Below are 23,149 nucleotides of genomic sequence, written 5' to 3'. Positions count from 1 at the left end.
AGGGAAACAACAGAATGGGAAAAACCAGAGATCTGTTCAAGAAAATTGGAAATATGAAAGGAACATTTCGTACAAAGATTACCATAATAAAGGACAAAAGTGGAAAGGACCTAACAGAAGCAGAAGACATCAAGAAGAGGTGGTAAGAATACACAGAGGAATTATACCAGAAAGATATAGATGTCTCGTACACCCCAGGTAGTGTGGTTGCTGAACTTGAGTCAGACATCCTGAAGTCAAATGGGCACTGCTAATAACAAGGCCAGTGGCAGTGATGATATTCCAGCTGAACTATTTAAAATTTTAAAAGATGATGCTGTTAAGGTGCTACACTCAATATGCCAGCAAGTTTGGAAAACTCAGCAGTGGCCAGAGGATTGGAGAAGATCAGTCTACATCCCAATCCCAAAGAAGGGCAGTGCCAAAGAATGCTCCAACTACCGCACAATTGCGCTCATTTCACACACTAGCAAATTTATGCTTAATATTTTACAAGGCAGGCTTAAGCAGTAAGTGGACCGAGAACTCCCAGAATTCATCATGCAAAAGGCTGAACTGGATGAATCCCAAGCCAGAATTAAGATTGCCAGAAGAAATATCAACAACCTCATATATGCAGATGACACAACCTTGATAGCAGAAAGTGGGGGAATTCTTGTCCTTATACAGTGGACGCTCAGGTTGCGAATGTGATCCGTGCGGGAAGCACGTTCACAACCTGCAGCATTCGCAACCCACAGCGCCGCATCTGCGCACGCGCGGGTTGTGATTTGGTGCTTCTGCGCATGCGCAAAGCACGATTTAGCACTTCTGCACATGCACAAGCGCCGGAACCTGGAAGTAACCTGTTCTGGTACTTCCAGGTTCAGGGCGGTGCACAACCCGAAATCACGCAACCCAAAACATCTGTAACCCGAGGTATGACTGTATAGATATTGTGAATACATAAGTTTAAAAATTATTTTTCATTTGGTTCTGGATCCAAAGGTTGGTTCCCTCAGGTTGTTCAAAATCATTTAAAAAAACCTGTAGAAATCAAAAGCAATTTTGGAACAGTAAGCATTAAACATACACTGCTGGTGACAGGTAGATACTGTGCAAGAAATTGCCCTTAAAGATGATAAAAGCTCATCCAGCCGACAGAAATCCCTTTTGAAAGAGGAAGCTGTTCGGAGCCTTCATGCAGGACTGCAGAGTGAGGAACAGGACAAATGGGACATTTAGCTGAAGGTGCGCATTAGAATGCTAGTTTTGAAAGTGAAATTGTTGAAGCAAAGTGAGCTTAAATAACTTTAAAGACGCCTTCCTCCCTCGATAGCGCTGTGGTGAGAATGTGGAGCTGTAGCTAAAAATGCCCAACTCATTGTCACAACCAGCCAAAGCTCTGATAGTCAAAGAAATTTGAGGAGGGGGTCAGCAGGTATCCTAAGAGTGCCAAGCGCGTTGAAAGTTAGAGGCACTTTAGGAATTTGGTATTTGCAAATCCTAATACCAACTGACCCAGTCTGCACGACATCCACTGATGTGCATATTGAATTCTGCTCATCCACCAGCTTTCACATTCCTTGAATGTTCTGATACAATTTTTACATCAAGGATGAAATGGTGGCATTGTCTATTTCATCTCTCCCTCCCCCCCCCATCCTTTTTATATCCTCGTTCTAAAGGTCATGCCCTTGCAACTTTCCCTTTTGTGTTTCCACTTTCCCTTTCCCCTTTCTGAAGCTTGCATTTCAGCATGATGAGAATATACGATTATGACATCAGCCTGCAACAAGATGGCACAGAGAGAGAGAGAGAGAGAGAGAGAGAGAGAGAGAGAGAGAGAGATTTCCAAATTTTTAACAATAATACAATATCTTATAAGATATTTATTAGCTCTGCTGAGCTATCCACTTCCCTCCACCCATCTTCTGGTTTTCTAAGACTTATCTTAAATCCACACATCTATATCATCACAATTCTACATTTTTCTAAATTATTCAAATTTTTAAAATACAGGTAGAAAAATTCTTCTTGTAAACATTGCGAGCTTTATCTCAATCCTGCTAGCGTTTTTAACTGTATACACTGATTTTCTATATAATAAATAAATTTACTCCAATCTCTCTGGAACACTTGGTCACATTCTGGTGTCGGATTTTCCCCATCAGCTTTGCCAGTTCCACAGAGTCCATCATCTTCGTCTGCCAATGTTGTATTGTCGGTATTTCTTGCTGTTTCCATTTTGGGGCAATTAAAGTCCTTCTGTCGTAATGGCATACATAAATAGTTTCTGATCAGATCTAGGTATTTCATCTCCTACCATTCCCAACATGAATGCTTCGGGTTCCTTAGGGAAAGTATATTGTAACATTTTCTTTAACTCATGATATATATTCTCCCAAAATGCTTTAACTTTATCACAGGTCCACCACATATAGTAAAAATCTCCTTCTTTTTGATTACATTTCCAACATTTTCTATTTTTCATTCTATACATTTTAGCTCATTTAGTTGGGGTTAAGTACCATCTGTACATCATTTTCATTATATTTTCTTTCAAAGCCCTACATGCAGTGAACTTAATCCCAACATTCCATAGAAGATGACATTAATCTTGCTTCAGTTATAACAAAGATGGAGGTGGTCTTGCTTCAATTACAGTTAGGTGTATCTCACAATGAGGATGGGTCAAAGTAACAGAAATTATAAAAAAAGCTTTCAAAGTGAACAATGGTGTGACTTTCAGGATTCAGATAACAAAGTTTTCAAGTGTAAAATACAGAAAGGGAGGAACTGATTTGCTGTTTTAAGTTTTCCAGCAGCCAGCTGGAGCAAAGACCCTATCTGCCCATGGACTGTCTTGCCAGAGTGGTGCATGCTCTGGTTATCACACACTTGGACTATTGCAATGCGCCCTATGTGAGGCTACCTTTGAAGGTAACCTGGAAACTGCAATTAATCCAGAATGCGGCAGCTAGACTGGTGACTGGGAGTGGCTGCCGAAACCACATAACACCGGTCTTGAAAGATCTACATTGGCTCCCAGTACATTTCAGAGCACAGTTCAAAGTGTTGGTGCTGATCTTTAAAGCCCTAAATGGCCTCTGTCCAGTATATCTGAAGGAGCATCTCCACCCCCATCATTCTACCTGGACACTGAGGTCCAGTGCTGAGGGCCTTCTGGCAGTTCCCTCCCTGCGAGAAGCGAGGTTACAGGGAACCAGGCAGAGGGCCTTCTCGGTAGTGGCACCCGCCCTGTGGAACGCCCTCCCACCAGATGTCAAAGAGAACAACAACCACCAGACTTTTAGACGACATCTGAAGGCAGCCCTGTTTAGGGAAGCTTTTAATGTTTGATGCATTACTGTATTTTAATATTGTGTTGGAAGCCGCCCAGAGTGGCTGGGGAAACCCAGACAGATGAGTGGGGTATAATAAATAAACAGATAAATAAATAAATAAATTATTATTATTAAAAGACAACAGCATGAATTATTGCAGACCTGATGGAAGGTAGAGCCCAACAAAACCCACAGGGGTACAGATTCCTCACCCCTGCCCAATTCCCAGCATGCATGAACCAACCTGAATATGATGCCTACAAAGTCTCGCTCTCCCCTGGAAATTTTAAGCAACCATTTCAAACATTTCCTTTATGAAAGCTCCTTCTCGTCCTTTCATTTTCTCTCTTCCAAATGCTTTTGCATCTGTGGCTGCTTCCAAGAACGTTAGCAAGCATCCACAGGAAAGAAAACTAAAGTTTCGTTATGCGTTCCTGCAGGGCTTATTTTGCCATTTATGTAACCATGTGCCTTTGTTAAAGAAACTCATTCCAACAAATCTGTTCATGTTCCACAGCTCTGATTTGCAATACTATGCAGGGTCATTGAAGAGCAGAGCCTGACAAAGATATTTTTTACATCAACCAAATCCAGACAGATTGTAAAGATCTCTCTCCTTATCTACTGCTTATCATGATGTTATAAAGAGAATGCCAAGCAGGCAAGTTAAACTCAAGGCCTCAGTTCATTCAACCAATAGTACTTAGCATTTATATAGCACTTTTAAAAATGTATAATGGCAAAGAATAAGGAGTCCCTGCTTCCTAAGAGATGTTCAAAGTGCTGCACATTTATAGATACAGGCTAATGATCATTGTAAACAATCAACAGAATCAAGTGGCTGAGCAGGAACTAAAGAGGTGATAGAATAAGTAAATAGAAATTACGTTAGTTGTTTTATTGAATTGCACAGTATTTTAAAGATGGCTTAGCAATGAAATTTAAGTGTTAATTTTGTTAATTTGTAGCTGTGTTGGCAAAATGTAGTCATAGTTTTGGTACTTTCTACTCTTTGGGAAGGACTGCTGGGTCCCATATTTTCTGAGTTTCCTACGCTGGTCCCTTACATCAGGGCTCATCTAGACTACCTTTTGTTCTGCACTTTCCAGGTGCGCACCCGCATTTTGAAGCTCTGGTTGCCGTTTGCGCGTTTTCCCGGGGAAAGCGCCAGGATGGGGAAAAAGAACTGCTCAGACATGGAGCTTAGAAGCCCAGACCTGTGCTTAGAAACGTGGCACAAAAAGTAAGTCTAGATGAACACTCTGCGCCGTTGTGGCCCCTGAGCTTCAGGTGATGGCAATGGACCCAGAAGAACCCACAAGCTACGTACCTGCTCCTTCAGAAGGAGTATAACCCCAGCAAGAACAGGAAAATCTGAAAAGGAATTCATCCTCTCTACCTCATTGGATCATCTTTCTTTCTTTTAAATAATCCTTATTAATTTAAATTACACACATATACAAAGAATTTACAATCTCATACTACAAAAAGAAAATTAAAGAAAAAACAATTAAGAAAAAAGAAAAGAAGAAAATACAGAAAGAAGAAAGAAGAAAAAGCAGATTTACGTGCATAAAAAAAAAATTAATCTTCCAAATTAATACTTAAACACTTAAATAAAAAAGACTTCTGACAAAACAAGTCTTCCAATCATTCTCATTGTACTGTTTATACTGTCACTGTTTTTTTCGCACAGTTTTATATTCTTTAATATTGTTCCCGTCTACTCCACAAACGGTATTTGTTGTGTTTACAAGTATCACTCAAGTTCTGCTAATATGGTGTAGTTAGTACAATATGATCTTATATAACATTGGATCATGTTTCAGATACCTTGTTTCTCAGGACTAAACTTACAGCTTTAGATTCTGTTGCTGAAGAGATCTTTGCCTTCAGGTTTGATGAAGGAAAGCCAGCTCCTCATTCCCGTTTTTAAACTTAATTTAGCTCTGAACAAGGGATTTCGTGTTATGATGTTCTTCATCCTTCCTAATGCAGCATTCTAGTGCCGTGATAAATACTTTAATGTGTAGGAGTAACTTGGAATATAAGAGCCAAAGCAAAAACTAGGCAAGCCTATTAGATTGCTTTGGAATGGCTTTCTTCTCTTAATTCCTTTGAAGCCAATAATTTTGGAGGACTAATTGGTCTTCCCTCCTCTTCCTAACTTAGGGCTCTCCTTTTTCTGTCTGCAATTAGCAAAACTACGACAGCTCCTGCAGCATGTACACACATATATGCAAATGCCAGAAGTCATCAATCCAATTAGACCGTGGGCTTGCTTGTTTAAAACAAGGATGTGTTTCCAGGACTGTAAATGAAAGAAGCTCCTAGGTTTTGTTTCCTATTAATCATACAGTCTCTGATCTGTCTCAGTGGCTTCCCATTCTTATTATCTTATTCTGAAGGATCAACAGGCAAAGATACGGATTATGCTGCAGCCAGAGATTTGCGGCAGATATGGCTGAATTGCAGCGCAGCCTTTTAGCAGAAGCAAAGTTGATTTCCAGTTCTGTGGCTCTTTTCTGAAACCCGGATAAATAAGCATCACATAAACCCAGTGAAAAGCATTTGTTGACTAGGGGCTGCACATCTGCTTGCTCCACTCACAACCCCCCTTGCCATTCACCCCATATTAACCATCTTTTTTTTCCTTTTTTTAATAGATTTTATTAAATTTTACAATTTTACATTCAACACAATCATCATCGCCACACAAGAAAAATATGCAAATCTATATCTCCCTCCTCTGACTTCCCTCAACCTCCTCTTCTCCTGCTTATTTCATTTTACTTTAATTTTGAAACCTTTTAACTAAATATTCTTATATTCATATCATTTTTATACTCTATCTTTTCAAATTACATCTTACACTTTGTTATTCTCCCAGTTATTGCTCCTTGACTTTGACCCTTGTTTTCTTAATTGTGTTTACTCAAACCCTGCTAGTGAGTCCACTTCTTTACAATATTTCTGTAAATACATCATAAATGGTTCCCAGTCTTTTTTAAAGTCTCTATTGTCCTTGTCTCTGAGTTTCCCGGTACGTTTTGCCATTTCAGCATACTCCATAAATTTTGCTTGCCATTCTTGCCAATAAGGCATAAATCTAAAACTATGGTACGGAAATAATGGGAATGCTTAAATAAATATTTACACAAACAGGGATCAAACACAAAAGTTTGGTTGTGCTTTGTGGGTCCTTATATTAACGTTTTCCTCCTGCATCTTCTCTATTAATCAAAATCTTAAAATAATGAACCACATGACAGTGCAATGGAGAACTTTTGAAACAACAATGGGATATTAGCTCTGCCCGAGGCATGATGGAAGCATCAGTTGGGAAAGGATAGATATAATATTTTACAAGGACAGAAAGGAACACCACGGACAGAATAGTTGTCACACAGAGAAGGAATAAGGATATAATTTGAATGCTTCATCTATGGGTTTATAAATCATTTAATGTGTCAAGATCAATGGATGTCGTTAATATTGCAATTTTTATATAAGGGATGGTTATTTAGAATGGAATGCAATTGAGAAGGATAAGATATTGGAACGCAGAAACAAAGTAAAGCATCAAACCATCAATTCTAACACATGGGAGACCACCTAAACTATATCATTTGGCATCTGAATGACTGAGATTAGTAATTGTATTGTAATTTGGCATTGTTATAATGAGGCTACCATTGAATTATTGTAATTGAAGATGAATAAAAATTATTGTAAAAATAAATAAATTCAAATCTTTTAAATCTCCATTATACCCCAAATTCAACATTAGGATACAAGCGTTATTCCTACTAATAAATGTTTACAATGATTTTATAGGTAAATTATATATTTTCCCCATTCCTTATTAAAAATTTTGTCTTCTTGGTTTCTGATTCTTCCGGTCATTTTTTCCAATTCGACACAGTCCATCAACTTAATCAGCTACTCTTCTCTAGTAGGGACTTTTGCCTTCTTTCCATTTCTGGGCTAATAACATCCAAACAGCAGTGGCAGCATATATTCCTTTGCACCCCTTTTCTGTTCCATCTACCTCCTTACTTTTCTCAACTCTCCCTTGCACACAGATCACCCCATTTTACATGCCTTGCCCTCTTTCCTATTGTGCAGCCCCCTATGTTCACAAACACCATTGTCACCTTCACCCTGCCTCCCCCTTCCACCTTTTTTAAACTGGCCCTTGCACACAGACCACCACCCACATTTCCATGCCTCCTTCTCTCTCCTGTTCTGCAGCCCCCTCTGTGCACCCATCCCATGCTGATATATGTTACTGTATCTTTAAGATGGTTTGACTCTTAAGCGCTAATCTGTCAGGTACTTGCTCCACACTTTCCAGAACAAAACAAAAAATGGTTTCCCTTCAAAATTCACACTGCTCTGAATTATTATCTCCCCCCCCAAAAAAAAATAAAAAAAAATTGGTTTTCCAAATTTATAACAAACAAAAAACATCAAAACCAACCAAACAGACAGACAGACATTTATCCTTACTATAATAGTTCCACATTTGTTAACATTATTGAGTGACTCCTTTGAATCCCCCTAGCTGAGTTTCCATATAAATCATTGTAGCAGTTTTCCAAAACTATTTTCATATAAAATTTACTTTGCATCTTTCTTTCTTTTCATTTTAAATTTTAACATAGTATTCTACAACATCACATATTTAAATCCTAGGCCTATCTGATACTCGCAAGTGATTCTATTTAAGTTATCTTGACATATTTAGCTAAGTAATCTTTGAATTTCTTCCATTCCTCTTGGTACTCCTCCTCCTTCTGGTCGCGGACTCTTCCTTTAAGGTCGCCTAGCTCCCAAAAGTCCATCATCTTCATCTACCATTCCTCCACTGTTGGTACTTCTTGTAGTTTCCAATTTTGGGCCAACAAAATTCTAGCTGCAGTTGTGGCATACAGAAACAATCTAACATCTTTCTTGGGCAATTCCAAACCTATTATTCCAAGTAGAAAGGCTTCTGGTTTCTTAGAAAATGTATATTTCAACATTTTTTTTCCAATTCATTATAAATCTTTTCCCAGAAGTCTTTCATCTTGGGACACGTCCACCACATATGGTAAAAGGTACCTTCTTTTTCTTTACATTTCCAACATAGGTTAGCACTCTTGTGGTAGATCTTTGCTAGTTTTACAGGGGTTAAGTACTATCTATACATCATTTTCATAACATTTTCCTTTAACACCATACATGCAGTGAACTTGACCCCTTTCCTCCACAACCTTTCCCAGTCTTCAGACATTATGTTATGTACAACATCTCTTGCCCAATCTATCATCAGACACTGCTCTGAATTTTGCAATGCATTTCTGCAGCCAAGAAAGTGTACAAATATGCATAGAGTTAGATAGAGTGTGTGCACAAATTATTATTATTATTATTATTATTATTATTATTATTATTATTATTATTTATATACTGCCCTAAGCACAGGGGTCACAGGGCGGTTTACAGAATAAAAATCAAGATATAAACCCCAAAAATACCTAATAAAAATAAAAACAACAACCGAATAGCCTCCCAAACACACACACACACACACACATTTTAAAAGGGCATAGGATGTAAATCAAATTATTAATAAATGTAGATATTAGGGAAAGTACCATAAAGAAATGCATTGCATTAGGGCAAATTGCATTGCAGAATGTCTATATTGGGGGAATTGCATAAACAATGGTGTATGTTAAGAGAAATTTGCACTGAAATGCAGACTGTCAGGAAGACCATCAGAAACAGTAGAGAACATAAATATTAAAATAAATTGAAACAGAGGGAAACCCAATTGTGAGATTTGCCAATCTCTAGAGCAGTTAGGTGTGAACAGGTGCGATGCTGTAGATGGGACTCTCACCCTTGTACAGTAGGCTGCATCCTAGCTTCACTCACTGCACTCCACTCCCCACATGAATGCAGCTCTCTCCATCCAGGTCACTTCAGTGCTGCTAGTTTGACTTCAGCCCTGGATGCGCACTCCATTGTCTCTCAAGACAGACAGATACCAACAAATAACATCCAAGCAAGCAAGAGACATGATCACAGTACAAAAACACATCCCAGCCACGCAAGAGCCATCGAGGAAGGTGCAGAGCAAGGTCAGTGTGGGATTCGGGTTGGGGAAGAGTCTGAGGAGCGAGACAGAGAAACTACATTAGGTCCTTGGGACTGAGGTTCTCTGTTCCAAGACTATGGGTAACAAATATGCTAAATGAATGGCAGTGAAAAATGTCATATTGTGCATGTTAACTGTGAGTAAAATCTTCACTGATTTGCAAAGCAAAGTGACTTTGATTTATTCTAGCCTAGGTATTTTTGTTGGGAACGTTTGTATAAAGGTGGATGAGGGAATATTTAAATGTAACCAAGTTTTAATGCATTCAGAGTGATTGCCATTGTGTCAACTCTGCTACAAAAGAGACTCTTCCAAACCTCTCTCTTCAGCAATTCCTACCTTTATCTATATATATAGAATTATGCAGTGCAATTGGGTGCAATTGAATTAATTAGATTATAGTGATACTATATCACCCGATTGTATTTTAGTCACCATCTTAGACACAGAGTTGTATCCAATTATCTGCCAACAGAGTTATGGCCCCCAGCCTCCCCTTATACAATACTACCTTAGAGAAGCTGTTTTATTTAACCCCTGCAAGTCAGTCGCCAAAAAAAAAAAAAAGCAGCATAGCGCTTGTTCACCATAAGCTTGTGGCTTATTCCTGATTCGTAGTTCCTAATTCAAATCCTTCTCCTACTTTGAATTTTGCAGATGCAACGAAACCACAGTCACGAGAGAAGCTACCATTTTGAATAAGGACACAGCTTTGCATCCAGTCTAACGAAGACATCATCTGGAGTGAAAGAAACTGATACAATACACATGAAACGGATTCATATTCACGTACAAAGCTCAGGCTAAGATTTAATCAGGGAAGACAGCAACTAATGATAATGATGTGCAAATAGACAACTATGAATATTTGAATAGGTCAATCATTTACATTATAATTTGGATTTGGCAAAGCTAAAAACTAATTTGAATACGCACAATGAACATTTCTACTGTTTCTTATAAGCAGTAAAGAAGGAGCCGAGTAAATTGGACTGTTGTTCATAGCTGGCAGTATGACTAGCCTAAAAATTCTTTCCTGTGAAATGGTTTGGATTGTTTCTCTATGAATAAAGTGTAATGAGTGGAATAATATCCATTATTTAATAGGTACCAACTGGTGCCCAGATTTTGGATCAAAGCACAGCCAAGTTCCACAACCCCATACATCCTACAACACCCTTCATTTTAAAATAAAACAAAACAATAATTAGAAAAGGATCCAAAGTACTTTAGTGATATTTAACATATTTGTATCCCACCTTATCCATAACATTATTTCAAGATGGCTTTTATAATTTTAACAATAAAAAATAAACATTTTAAAAATTAATAATAAAATGAGAACATGCAAAAGCTTTTTAGTAGGAGCATAAAACCGAATCTACTTTAAAGCAGCTTCAAAATAAAACCATAATATTCAGAATTTTAAAGGCCTGGATAAAACTCCTGGTTGCTAGAACACATAAGGTGCAAGGTAAATGGTTTGTTTAAAATAGATAAGAAAAAATGGATTTAGCATAGAAATTTCATGGTTTGAAAAGGGATTATTGGAAAATAATGTGAAGTTACTTTCTAAAATGTATAAATTGTTTCTAGAGTGGCATACTAAGGACGAAGAAGTTAAATCAGTAATGATAAACTGGATACAAGACATTGGGCACAATATTCAATTTTCATCTTGGGGGAAATTATGGACTTAAAATTTACAGCGTGCTGTACATTGAAGGAAAACTACCGTATTTTTCGCTCTATAACACGCACCCGACCATAACACGCACGTAGTTTTTAGAGGAGGAAAATCCGTAGGCATGCCACCCGTAGGCATTCCCTCCATAACACGCACAGACATTTCCCCTTACTTTCTAGGAGGAAAAAAGTGAGTGTTATGGTGCAAAAAATACGGTATATGAAAATGATATGTCAGTGGTATTGAACACCTGTAAAACTAGCAAAAATGTATAGAACTGCTTCCAATGTTTGCAGGAAATGTAAGGAGAAAGAAGGCACATTCTACCATATGTGGTGGACATGCAAGATAACTAAAGCATGCTGGGAAATGATTTACAATAAGTTGAAAAAAATGTTTAGAATAACATTTGGGGCGAAACAGAGGCTTTTTTTGTTAGGCATTTTAGGTACAGAGATTCAGAGGGAGCAGAAACGACTATTCATGTACGCAATGACAGCAGTGGGGATACCACTGGCCCAGAGATGGAAAAAAGACTAAGTTCCAACCAGAGAGGAATGGCTGGTGAAAATGATGGGCGATGCCAAAATGGCGAAACTGACTGGGAAAATCAGAAACCAGGAAGAGAAGGATTTTAAGAAGGAATGGGAAAAAATTACCACGTACTTAAGAGAACGCTGTAATGAACTAAAAACTTTGAGTAATGTTTGTAATGTACGAAAAACTATGGAAAAATGAAATATTATTCTTTTAACAAATTAGAGAAAATAAGATAAGCAGATAGGGAAAAAGATTGATAATGGTAACCATGAAAGCGTGGAGGGAAATCAAGGGATTCAGAGAATCCTAAATGAAGAGGTGAATAATCTGTCTGAATTTTAAAATAAAATAAAATTGGTGGTGGATTTGTTTGCATGTATGATTTCTTATGGACTATGTTGTAAATAAAGAAAATCATAATAATAATACAGTGGTACCTCGGGTTACATACGCTTCAGGTTACAGACGCTTCAGGTTACAGACTCCACTAACCCAGAATTAGTGCTTCAGGTTAAGAACTTTGCTTCAGGATGAGAACAGAAATCGTGCTCCAGCGGCGCAGCAGCAGCGGGAGGCCCCATTAGCTAAAGTGGTGCTTCAGGTTAAGAACAGTTTCAGGTTAAGAACGGGCCTCCGGAACGAATTAAGTACTTAACCCGAGGTACCACTGTAAAAATTCCAATCTGTCTGAATTTAGAATTGTTATGTAAAACTTAATTAAAAAAAAAAAATTAAGAGAGGGGGACGGCAAGGTGCACGGAACTGGGGAGAGGCCTATGGAAAAGGCCCAGTTCTAACCTTAGAAGTGTTGTGGAAGTTTGCCAGTTTGAGCTTCGATGTCTAGCAAAAAACCAATGACCAGGCGACAGGTAGCAAATCAAAAAAGGATTTTTTTCTTGTACAAGAATGGTGCCTCGTCCACCTTGTAGTGCAGAAAAGAGACCCCATTGCAGGCAACAACCGATTTAGGCACGAAGCCAAACTCAGCAATGGCCCCAAAACATTAGCAAGGCATCATGAATAGGGGCAGGGCAGAGGCAGGGCAGAATGGGCATACATGCGCTTTGCCAATATGAATGGAACCCCCACACAAAATGAGGATTGCCTGTACAGGTCACACATAAAGGTAAAGGGACCCCTGACCATTAGGTCCAGTTGTGACCGACTCTGGGGTTGCGGTGCTCATCTCGCTTTATTGGCCGAGGGAGCCGGGGTACAGCTTCCGGGTCATGTGGCCAGCATGACTAAGCCACTTATGGCGAACCAGAGCAGCACATGGAAACGCCGTTTACCTTCCCGCTGGAGCGGTACCTATTTATCTACTTGCACTCTGATGTGCTTTTGAACTGCTAGGTTGGCAGGAGAAGGGACTGAGCAACGGGAGCTGACTTCGTTGCAGGGATTCGAACCGCCGACCTTCTGATCGGCAAGTCCTAGGCTCTGTGGTTTAACCCACAGCGCCACCTGCTTCCCTATAGGTTGCACATAAGCCTTTATAATTTCACATTGATGCCTTGTTTCCTCCCAGCTTATAGCACCTTTGCGCAGTTGCCAACGCTAATCATGACCTTTGATAAGCAACCGAAACTAGGCATTTGTGGGAGGGGGTTTCCACCACCCCTTCCTGTTGCCTCTAAGCCCTTTCTGATATCCTGCCGTCTTCTATTTGTGGTTAGCAGGACTATTTTTTTCCTGCTGACCCTCACCTTTGAAGCTTTGACTTTTGCCACCTCCCTAACCACAAACTCCATCTGTTACTCTGTGGTGAAAAGAGTTCCCTATTGCTGTCTCAGACAAGGTGCTCAGAGATGGATTAGCCTGGGGTACTTAGCTTTTTGTTGTTGTTGTTTAGTCGTTTAGTCATGTCCGACTCTTCGTGACCCCATGGACCAGAGCACGCCAGGCACTCCTGTCTTCCACTGCCTCCCGCAGTTTGGTCAGACTCATGTTGGTAGCTTCGAGAACACTGTCCAAACATCTCGTCCTCTGTCGTCCCCTTCTCCTTGTGCCCTCATTCTTTCCCAACATCAGGGTCTTTTCCAGGGAGTCTTCTCTTCTCATGACGTGGCCAAAGTATTGGAGTCTCAGCTTCAGGATCTGTCCTTCCAGTGAACACTCAGGGCTGATTTCCTTAAGAATGGATAGGTTTGATCTTCTTGCAGTCCATGGGACTCTCAAGAGTCTCCTCCAGCACCATAATTCAAAAGCATCAATTCTTCGGCTATTAGCCTTCTTTATGGTCCATACCATACATCCATACATCACTACTGGGAAAACCATAGCTTTAACTATGCGGACCTTTGTTGGCAAGGTGATGTCTCTGCTTTTTAAGATGCTGTTTAGCTTTTTACACTTCACTAATTTTTCCTCTTTGCTTAGCCAGAATGACTCTTTTTTCTGACACAGCATCCCTCAATAAGAGCAGGCAGTCCTTGAGTCAACCGAGGCAGCTTGGGAACAAGATAACAACAGCAGTTTTTGAACTGAGCCCAATTCTGTCTCCAACATGCTAGCTTTCTAGGTGCAAGGAAATCTTTTTCTTGGAGAGTAGTATTTGCATTCTGTAGTGATACTGCCCTGACACAGGTTTGCCAGTTCAGTGAGAGGTGAGTACAGTCCCTGGTTTAATGAATTCATACATTGGTCTTGGGAACTGACTGCTTGGCTGATCTGATCTGAATACCGATGAAGCATTTGTACCTTTCATAAGTAACTCTTCTAACATACTTCAAGTGTATTAATAAAAACTGGATTTTTTTACTTATTTTCTTCATCACCAAACTGGAAATCATTACATACATCTCTTGCTTCTTCATCTGCCACATGCAGAAATGACTAGAGTCTCTCTCTTTTCCTATCTGCTCTACTTAAGGTAAAGGGAACCCTGACCATTAGGTCCAGTCGTGACCAACTCTGGGGTTGCGGCGCTCATCTCGCTTTTACTCACTTTTCCCTCCCCCTCTTTCTTTTTCCTTTCTCCTCCTGTGATGAGGCTGCATTTAAATAATTTAATGTTTCAATATTTTAATGTTGTATTTTAATCTTGTTTTTAAGTTGTATTCATTCAACTTGTTTTTATTATTGCTTGTTAGCCGCCCTGAGCCCGGCCTTGGCTGGAGAGGGTGGGGTATAAATAAAAATTATTATTATTATTTACTGGCCAAGGGAGCCGGGGTACAGCTTCTGGGTCATGTGGCCAGCATGACTAAGCCACTTCTGGTGAACCAGAACAGCGCACAGAAACGCTGTTTACCTTCCCGCCATAGCGGTACCTATTTATCTATTTGCACTTTGACATGCTTTTGAACTGCTAGGTTGGCAGGAGCAGGGACCGAGCAATGGGAGCTCACCCAGTTGTGGGGATTCGAACTGCTGACCTTCTGACCAGCAAGTCCTAGGCTCTGTGGTTTAACCCACAGTGCCACCTGCATCCCTATCTGCTCTACTTACAATGCTGCAAAATTCAAACCCTTGCTTCCAGATTCTCCAGTTCTCTGCAGCATTTTCTTCAAATAGCAGCTTTATTAGAGGCTTCAGCTGGCCCATTTTTCACTGCCTTGTTTTCATTTTGTCTTTTCACACCATGTAGTATTTGCAAGATTACAAATGGTCCACAGAGACTGAATTAAAAGTAATAAACTTTACTTAGTAGTGTGCTGCTCCAAAGCTATATACAAAACGGAAACTAGTCAAATACTCCATAGCTTCCTTTTCCTGCTGGTCTCACCTAGAACTGGTTCACCCCATACAACTATTATCTGGCCACCATTCTCTGACCACATCAATAGGGCTAGCCATTAAAAGAAAAATCCAGCATTTCTCATTCTCCTTCCAGTGCCCGCCCCAACCATTTTTCCACCTGAAGCTGATGCCAAAAGCTACACACATCCTGCTAGGTCCAACATGTTTGCTGTAGCATTCAGATACAAATTCCTGTTGCAGCATACAGTTACTGACTCACACTTGTGTGCATGGAAGGGTTAACCTGAGCCCTGAGCTCAAGTTGCCATGGGTGGCTTAGACTAGCCTTTACTTCCTCCTTCCCTCCCTCTCTCGGCCCTTCCTCAAAGTAGCTGGAGTTGCCAGCTGCAAGGAAAATTGCATGAATGAAAAATCTCTCTTAAAATATATTTTTGCTGCCTGCATTTTAAGATTGCATGATTCTTTTGTAAGGAAACCAAGTTCTTTCTTTTGGAACACTTTCCCTCTTTATTTTTCTGCCTACGGATGAAGACTTATTTGCGGTAACTTCTGAAACTGTGAGTAAAATCTTCAGTGATTTGCAAAGCAAATGTGCTCAGAGGGATTGTCATTGTGCTAACTCTGCAACAAAAGAGTAAGACTCTTCCAAACCTCTCTCTCCTACCTTCATATATGCCTAATTCACAGTGCCCCCCTCCCGAGGGAGGCAGCTTCACCCTGATGCCCATCAAAGCCAGCCCAGGCTCTATCAGCTCAGCAATTGTGAATTATATTATTTCAGTATTCTTAAAAATAAAATAAAAAAGATGTGCAGAAGAAAGGTCAACGGGCTTCAAATCCAAGAAAGACTAGAGAGAGATTACAATAAAATGCAATACTTTCTATTCAATTTGTGGCAAGGCCTCAAGGCTGTAATCATCTATTTCAGTCTCTGGTGCACCAACCTTGCTGAACCGCTCAAGGATACCAAGAATTTGTGCAGCTTTTAAAGACATAGCTTTTAATTCATCAGGTATCTGAAACAGAGTTGTCAGGAGACTTCTCTGTTAAGTGGGAAGTTTGATGTCTAATGGCGTCTTGTTTTTTTGTATCTTAAAAAGGCACCAAGAGACAGATCCACTTTGCATGCCACTTACCGTGGGTGCAGTCTTCTTGAAAGCCTTTTCCGAACAGCTCAGGGGAGGCCAGAGACATTTAATTTAAAAGAGGCATGATCCCAGGTCCTAAAGAGCTCATCGCTGGAATAAAAGACAGGAAAAACCCACTTGAGGGGGAAAAAACCAGAACAAAGGGAAGGAGTAAATTATGAAATTGTGTGTGTGTGTGTGTGTGTGTGTGTGTGTAAAAATTGTTTAAAGACCCCTGGACGGTTAAGTCCAGTCAAAAGTGACTATGGGGTTTCAGCGCTCATCTCGCTTCAGGCCGAGGGAGCCGGCGTTTGTCCACAGACAGCTTTCCAGGTCATGTGGCCAGCATGACTAAACCGCTTCTGGCGCAATGGAACACTGTGACGGAAACCAGAGCTCATGGAAACGCCGTTTACCTTCCCGCCGCAGCAGTACCTATTTATCTGCTTGCGCTGGTGTGCTTTTGAACTGCTAGGTTGTCAGGATCTGGGACAGAGCAACGGGAGCTCACCCCGTTGCACAGATTCGAACTGCCGACCTTCCGATCGGCAAGCACAGGAGGCTCAGTGGTTTAGACCACAGTGCCACCAGTGGGGGGTGTGTGTGTGTGTGTGTGCATATATTTGCAGCAGTGGGCCTGTAAGGTGACAGTCCTGGCCCTACTATCGGGCAGACTGAGGTGGCTATTCAGGTGTCATGAAAAAAACAGCAAATTCTTAGTCATTTTTCAATATATCAAGCCAATGTATGTGTGTGTGTGTGTGTGTGTGACATTTCAGCTACATACACATGTGCCCACAATACTTAATTTCCCACTTCTTCAGGGAATGCATCATGGCAGCTGTTCAGTATACAGATAGTTCCAATACATTATTCCAAATGCATTATTTAAATGCATTAATTAAAGTCACTACTTGTAAAAGTGAGGCATATAGCCTATTGTGTGCATGCGTTTTTAAAAGAAAACATTGTATTTCAGTTTATAAATCCTGATGGGCTTACTAACAACTTGAGGCTTCCCAGCCGAGGTAGTGACTATCGTTAGAATTTCCATCAATGCCATGGTATCTTTCTCATTTAATGTAACAAAAATTAGCCGTGGGCATGACAATAAATCCAGTTGTAAACAAGCAAACTGAGTAATTTTACATTAACTTGCATTCAGTTTCCTGGAATCCCATTAGTGGCACTGCTTGCTATAGTTGCTTGATGAAAGGAAGCCTGATACATCGAAATAAAAATGAAAAAATGAAAAATTGTAATCCTAAATATGTGCCTATGCCCTTGCTCAAACCAATCAAGTTTTTCATCTGGTGTCCTCACAGGTCTGGAAAGACCTGCCTAGTAAATATGTTTCCTGTTATATCATCTGGTAATGCAGAATTTGCTCTCTTTCAAAATTACAAGTTGAGTTCAGCATTTTCTTTGGGGTTTTTTTTTGTTTTTTGTTTATAAAAACACCATTCATGGCTTAATTTATCCCCAGACCCAGTGCTACAACACCTTTTCAGTACCAGAGGTCTGTCTTGTTCCTGGGCATGTGCCAAGTTCTCCCCCTGCAGCTATAAAGTGAGTACAACCAACCCCAACACATCTAAGATTAGAGAGGAAGGGCCCACCTCATGGGCTGGAGCTCCAGCAACCTTCTACATGGCCTACGAGCAAAAACAAAAATGCAAAGACTAATATTAAAGAGGCATATGCACATACTTTTATCAGGGTCTTCTAGACTGAGGTGGGGGAACAGGTGGTCTTTGGACTAGAGCTCCCATAATTTCTCACTCCTGACCATGTTGGCTAGGCCAATGAAACATGGCATCCAACAAACTGGGGGGGAGGGGGGTTGTTGGGTTCCCCATCCCTATTCTAGCTAGTCTGATTAATACTTGCAAGATGTACAAATGAGGATATCCACAAGTCGCAGCACAGGAATTTATTCCTATTACAAATTTCAACAGAATTAGGGTGATAGCCAACCAAGCGCTGCTCAGAATAGATCCAGTGATTTGCCTTTAGGTTCAAATGTTGGATTTCTTAGATGCACAGTGTCCCAATCTCCCATTTTTTAGACACATGTCGACCTTCCACCCCACTTTCTTAGATGGATGAGTTCTACACACACATTCCTGTGCTGGTACCATCTGCCAAAGCATCTTTTGCCTTCTCACCCCCACCCCAAAAGGCATTTGTTCAGATTGTTGCAAGGAAGGCAGGGAGGGGGTACTGATTGATCCATGGTCTGTTTGGAACCCCCCCCCCCCCGAAGAACCGTTTACATTACTTATAGCAAGCGAGATGGGAAAATATAAACTGTGTGAAAATAACAAAACTGTATAACTAAAGCTTCTGTTTCTTGAAACGCTTGGAAGACGATAAAAGACTCTCAAAATATTGATATTAGAAAGAAGCAGGATCTCGCTAGCCGCTGGAGAGACTTCAAAAATCTTTGGACGGATTCTGAGAAGGGTGATGTGACGCATTCTTTAATTGGGATCCGCCATTATAGAATAAGGCCGAGCTGCAGAGATAAATAGTCATAGGGGGAGGTGAGCTCTTAATTTGTTATTATATATGCACTTCAAGTCTGATTTGGCAAATCTCCTCTGGAAAGGCTAATGTTCGATGCAGCCGGTCTGGGAAAATTAATGAGCAAATGCCTAGATTTGATTTGATTTGATTTTTTCAGAACTGAGAGAAGATGGCATCTGCCAGCTGCAAAGGACTTTTGGATTAATTCGGCATAAACAACAGTGTGTGAGGATATATAGCAAACAATAGGCGGAGAGTCAAGCAGACAAATTTCACACAGAAGCATATCATTGCTTACTTCAACTCGCCTGTGGAAACAACTCAGAGGCCATGAACGAAGGAAAGGTAACAACAGGAAGAATTAAAGGAACTATTGGAAACTCAAGGCAGTAGAGATATAAGATGATCAGAGCCACACCGAACTTGAAGCATGGGAAGCCCCAATAAAAAATTATAATTTGGCGGAATATTTGGACTATACGATATGTATTTTTATAATTTGGAATATTTAATGGGATTTGATTGAATTGTTAAAATGGAAAAATTTAATAAAGATCCATGGTCTGTTTGTAGTTGATACTAAAAAAAAATTAAAAAAAATGGACTTCCCTAGGAGCCTGGAGTTTTGTTTTTGTTTTTGTCTTATTTTTCTTGGAAAAAATAAATAAAACCTATAAAAGTTGGGGGATGGGGAGAATAGATCCAGTGAAATCAATGGCTATTGTCCATGGACTTAAATTAGTCTGACGAGCGTCATAGTAACAGTCAGTAATACCAAGACATATCCACACTGAGAGGGAACAGCTCAGTGTCTAAAACCAATTAAATTCAATAGGAGTTTAAAGGATTGTCTTCATTTGAATCATGTAACTAAAGTGTAGTGCTACTACAACTCTTCAGAACAGTACTGAAGACCTACTTATTTTCACTGACATATCCATGAGTGACTCTATCCTGCTATTGAGGTCTTTTGGATTGGTAGCCATGGGGAATTTTTTTTTTTTTATCCAAGAGTGATATTCTCTTACTGTTGGTTTTCTTAATGCGAGTTTTAGGAGAGGTTTTGTATCGTATTCTCTTACCATTGGGGCTGTATTTTATCTGTTATTTTTACATAAGCAGTCTTGAGTAAGTTTTACTCATAAAGGGAGCCTTGAAATGTTTTTTAATAAACAAATTATATGCAGGCAATTTCCCCGAAGGAAATAAGATCTAATGGAGTCCAATTGCTATTAAACAGCAACCATCCCATTGCCGCCATCATATAACTCACTTAGCCAAGGTAAACAGAATTGTTCTTCTCTTAATTGTCAGTGTTGAGATCCGCCAGTATCTTAGCTGTAGATATTGAGATCTGTAAAACTCTGTATGAGTTATAGTTCATATAAACACTTTCACTATATGTGTCATTGAGGCTAGGCTTATTGTGAGGTCACTATAGCCTCATTGTGAGGACACTGTGACCTCATCTCGACAGTGCTCAATTGAATAGTCAAAGACTCATCTTAAACATATGCTTTTCAGCTTTGCCCCACCTTAACTGCAGCAGTAGAACAGTATATGGTCATATATTATTGACTGAACTATAAAATGAGACAAAGCACATGTTTTGGAGGCCATTGGGATGGTGGAGGAAATTACTTCCCCATGGCAAAGCATCCTGCCTTGGTAAATAATAAATAAGTGATATTTATGAGGAAGATTTTGTGTTCTAAGATGGAGACTATCTGTTGTAGGCAATAAGGAATTTGGTGGTGTTCCCCTGGTGTAGTTGGGTAGGAAGTTCAAGACAACCAGAGCAAAAAGAGTTGGTTGGTCTTGTTTCACTTTCAGTGCATTGTGTTGACAGTTTTAGACTTCTGTGGCGCTGTGGGTTAAACCACAGAGCATAGGACTTGCCGATCAGAAGGTCGGCGGTTCAAATCCCCATGACAGGGTGAGCTCCCGTTGCTTGGTCCCTGCTCCTGCCAACCTAGCAGTTCGAAAGCACCTCAAAGTGTAAGTAGATAAATAGGTACCGCTCTGGTGGGAAGGTAAACGGCGTTTCTGTGCACTGCTCTGGTTCGCCAGAAGCGGCTTACTCATGCTGGCCACATGACCCAGAAGCTGTACGCCGACTCCCTCGGCCAATAAAGCGAGATGAGCGCCGCAACCCCAGAGTCGGCCACAACTGGACCTAATGGTCAGGGGTCCCTTTACCTTTACCTATCCACCTTGGAGTAAGCCCCATGGGTTTTATGTTGAGCAGGCAAATGTAGGATTGAAAAGCTAGTTCTCTCCAAAAATGAGGCAGAAGGCTCAAAGACTGGCTATTGGTTAAGGAACATCTAGCAGAGTAAAATATGTAACAAGTGGTTTGAAAATGATTCATAGATGGTATTTAACTCTGAGTAGGTGGCTAAGATTTATGAAACAGAATCAGATATGTGTTGGAAGTGTAAGGAAGTGGAGGGAACGTTCTTCCACATGGGGTGGACATGTAGAGAGGTAAAAGTGTGCTGGGAAACGATTTATAATGAATTGGAAAAAATGTTCAAAACTACCCCCCCCCAAAACACACACAGAGAGAGAGAGAGAGAGAGAGAGAGAGAGAGAGAGAGAGAGAGAGTGTCCTTTTTGCTGGGGATAACCCAGACTGAAATTCCCAGTTGTCAGAAAAAGTTATTTATGTATGCAACAGCTGTGACCCATGTTTTGTTAGCCCCAAAATGGAAAGTGAGCGAGGTCCCAACTAAAGAGGATTGGAAACTTAAGTTGACAGAATATGGACAACTTGCACATTTAACATATAGAATAAGAGAGCAAGAAAAACATACATTTAAAGAAGACTGGAAAACTTTTATTGAACATATGGAAAGTAACTGTATACAGCTGAAAATGCCAGGAGCATTAAGATAAATTCAACAGAGTAAATAATTTGTTGTCTGGACAAAGACAATAACAACAAATAATTTTTGGTGGATGTAAAAGTGGAAAACTGATTTGAATGGTTATAGTAAAATATGCAGAGATGTATGATATGTAAGTGAGACGCAGGTGGTGCTGTGATCTAAACCACAGAGTATAGGACTTGCCGATCAGAAGGTTGGCAGTTCAAATCCCCACGACAGGGTGAGCTCCTGTTGCTCGGTCCCTGCTCCTGCCAACCTAGCAGTTTGACAGCACGTCAAGTGCAAGTAGATAAATAGGTACCACTCCGGCGGGAAGGTTAATGGCATTTCCTGTGCACTGCTCTGGTTAGTCAGAAGCAGCTTTGTCATGCTGGCCACATGACCCGGAAGCTGTCTGCGGACAAACGCCGGCTTCCTCGGCCAGTAAAGCGAGATGAGCGCCGCAACCCCAGAGTCGTCCGCGACTGGACCTAACGGTCAGGGGTCCCTTTACCTTTATGATATGTAAAATGAACCATGGAAAGAGAAGAAGGAAAGTCACTGGATATTTTAAAGTTTATAAAATGTTATTTGAAGTTGTAAAATTGAAAATTTAATAAAAATTGTTATTTTTAAAAAAATTAACAAGTGGGGTTGTTGTCAACCTGTTGTCAGGATTTGCACTAGAATCTTTCTTCCAGTATATAATGGATTTTATAAAAATGTATTCAAAGAAAAACTCTATGGCACTGTTCACATCCTTGTGCACACCTGAAATTGCTCTATTTCACATGAAGGGAAGGAAGGAAGGAAGGAAGGCAGGAAGGAGTGGTAGACTCTGCAGTTCATCTCATCATTGGAGTATCTTCTTCAACTGTTTTCCCAATGCTTTGATATTAAAACCTCATTTCAGAATATTTCACTGAAAAACAAACTTCCCATGAGGAAAACAAAATAAGGGCCTTCTGTCTCGATGCAAAAGAGCTTCGAGTAGAATGGATTGCCACCGCCATTTTAAAACAATTGTGTTGGTACAGATGGAGGAAGAGCAATGCAATAGTACATTTTCTATATTTGAAAAAGCTACAATAATTATTATTTTATATTTATTTATTTTTAAATAACTTTTATTCAAAATTAAAACAAAACATATTGTCCAGAAACATATCATCCTTATTCCCCCCCCATTTTCCCTCCCTCCCCTCCCTCCCCCCACAGAA

At 40.1% G+C, this 23,149-nt stretch overlaps 2 long non-coding RNA genes across 2 annotated transcripts in view; one reads left to right on the top strand and one right to left on the bottom strand.

Moving 5' to 3' along the window:
- LOC308482140 overlaps window positions 1-10,288 on the top strand; it is a 41,901-nt gene extending 31,613 nt beyond the window's left edge. The window contains exons 3-5 of the long non-coding RNA XR_013989078.1: window positions 4,436-4,569; window positions 9,293-9,457; window positions 10,132-10,288. This is a non-coding gene — a long non-coding RNA (uncharacterized lncRNA). The remainder of the gene's footprint in view (window positions 1-4,435; window positions 4,570-9,292; window positions 9,458-10,131) is intronic.
- Window positions 2,052-20,441, bottom strand: LOC308482116. The gene is made up of 3 exons (XR_013989049.1): window positions 20,333-20,441; window positions 16,540-16,641; window positions 2,052-2,247 (listed from the first exon to the last, which is right to left on the bottom strand). It is a non-coding gene; the product is annotated as an uncharacterized lncRNA (long non-coding RNA).
- Between the last annotated feature and the right edge of the window lie 2,708 nt (window positions 20,442-23,149).

Source organism: Podarcis pityusensis (assembly GCF_964106645.2).
Source record: "Podarcis pityusensis genome assembly, chromosome: 7".
Taxonomy (NCBI): domain Eukaryota; kingdom Metazoa; phylum Chordata; class Lepidosauria; order Squamata; family Lacertidae; genus Podarcis; species Podarcis pityusensis.
Note: the sequence above shows the minus strand (reverse complement) of the source record. Positions and strands in the feature narration are given on the sequence as shown.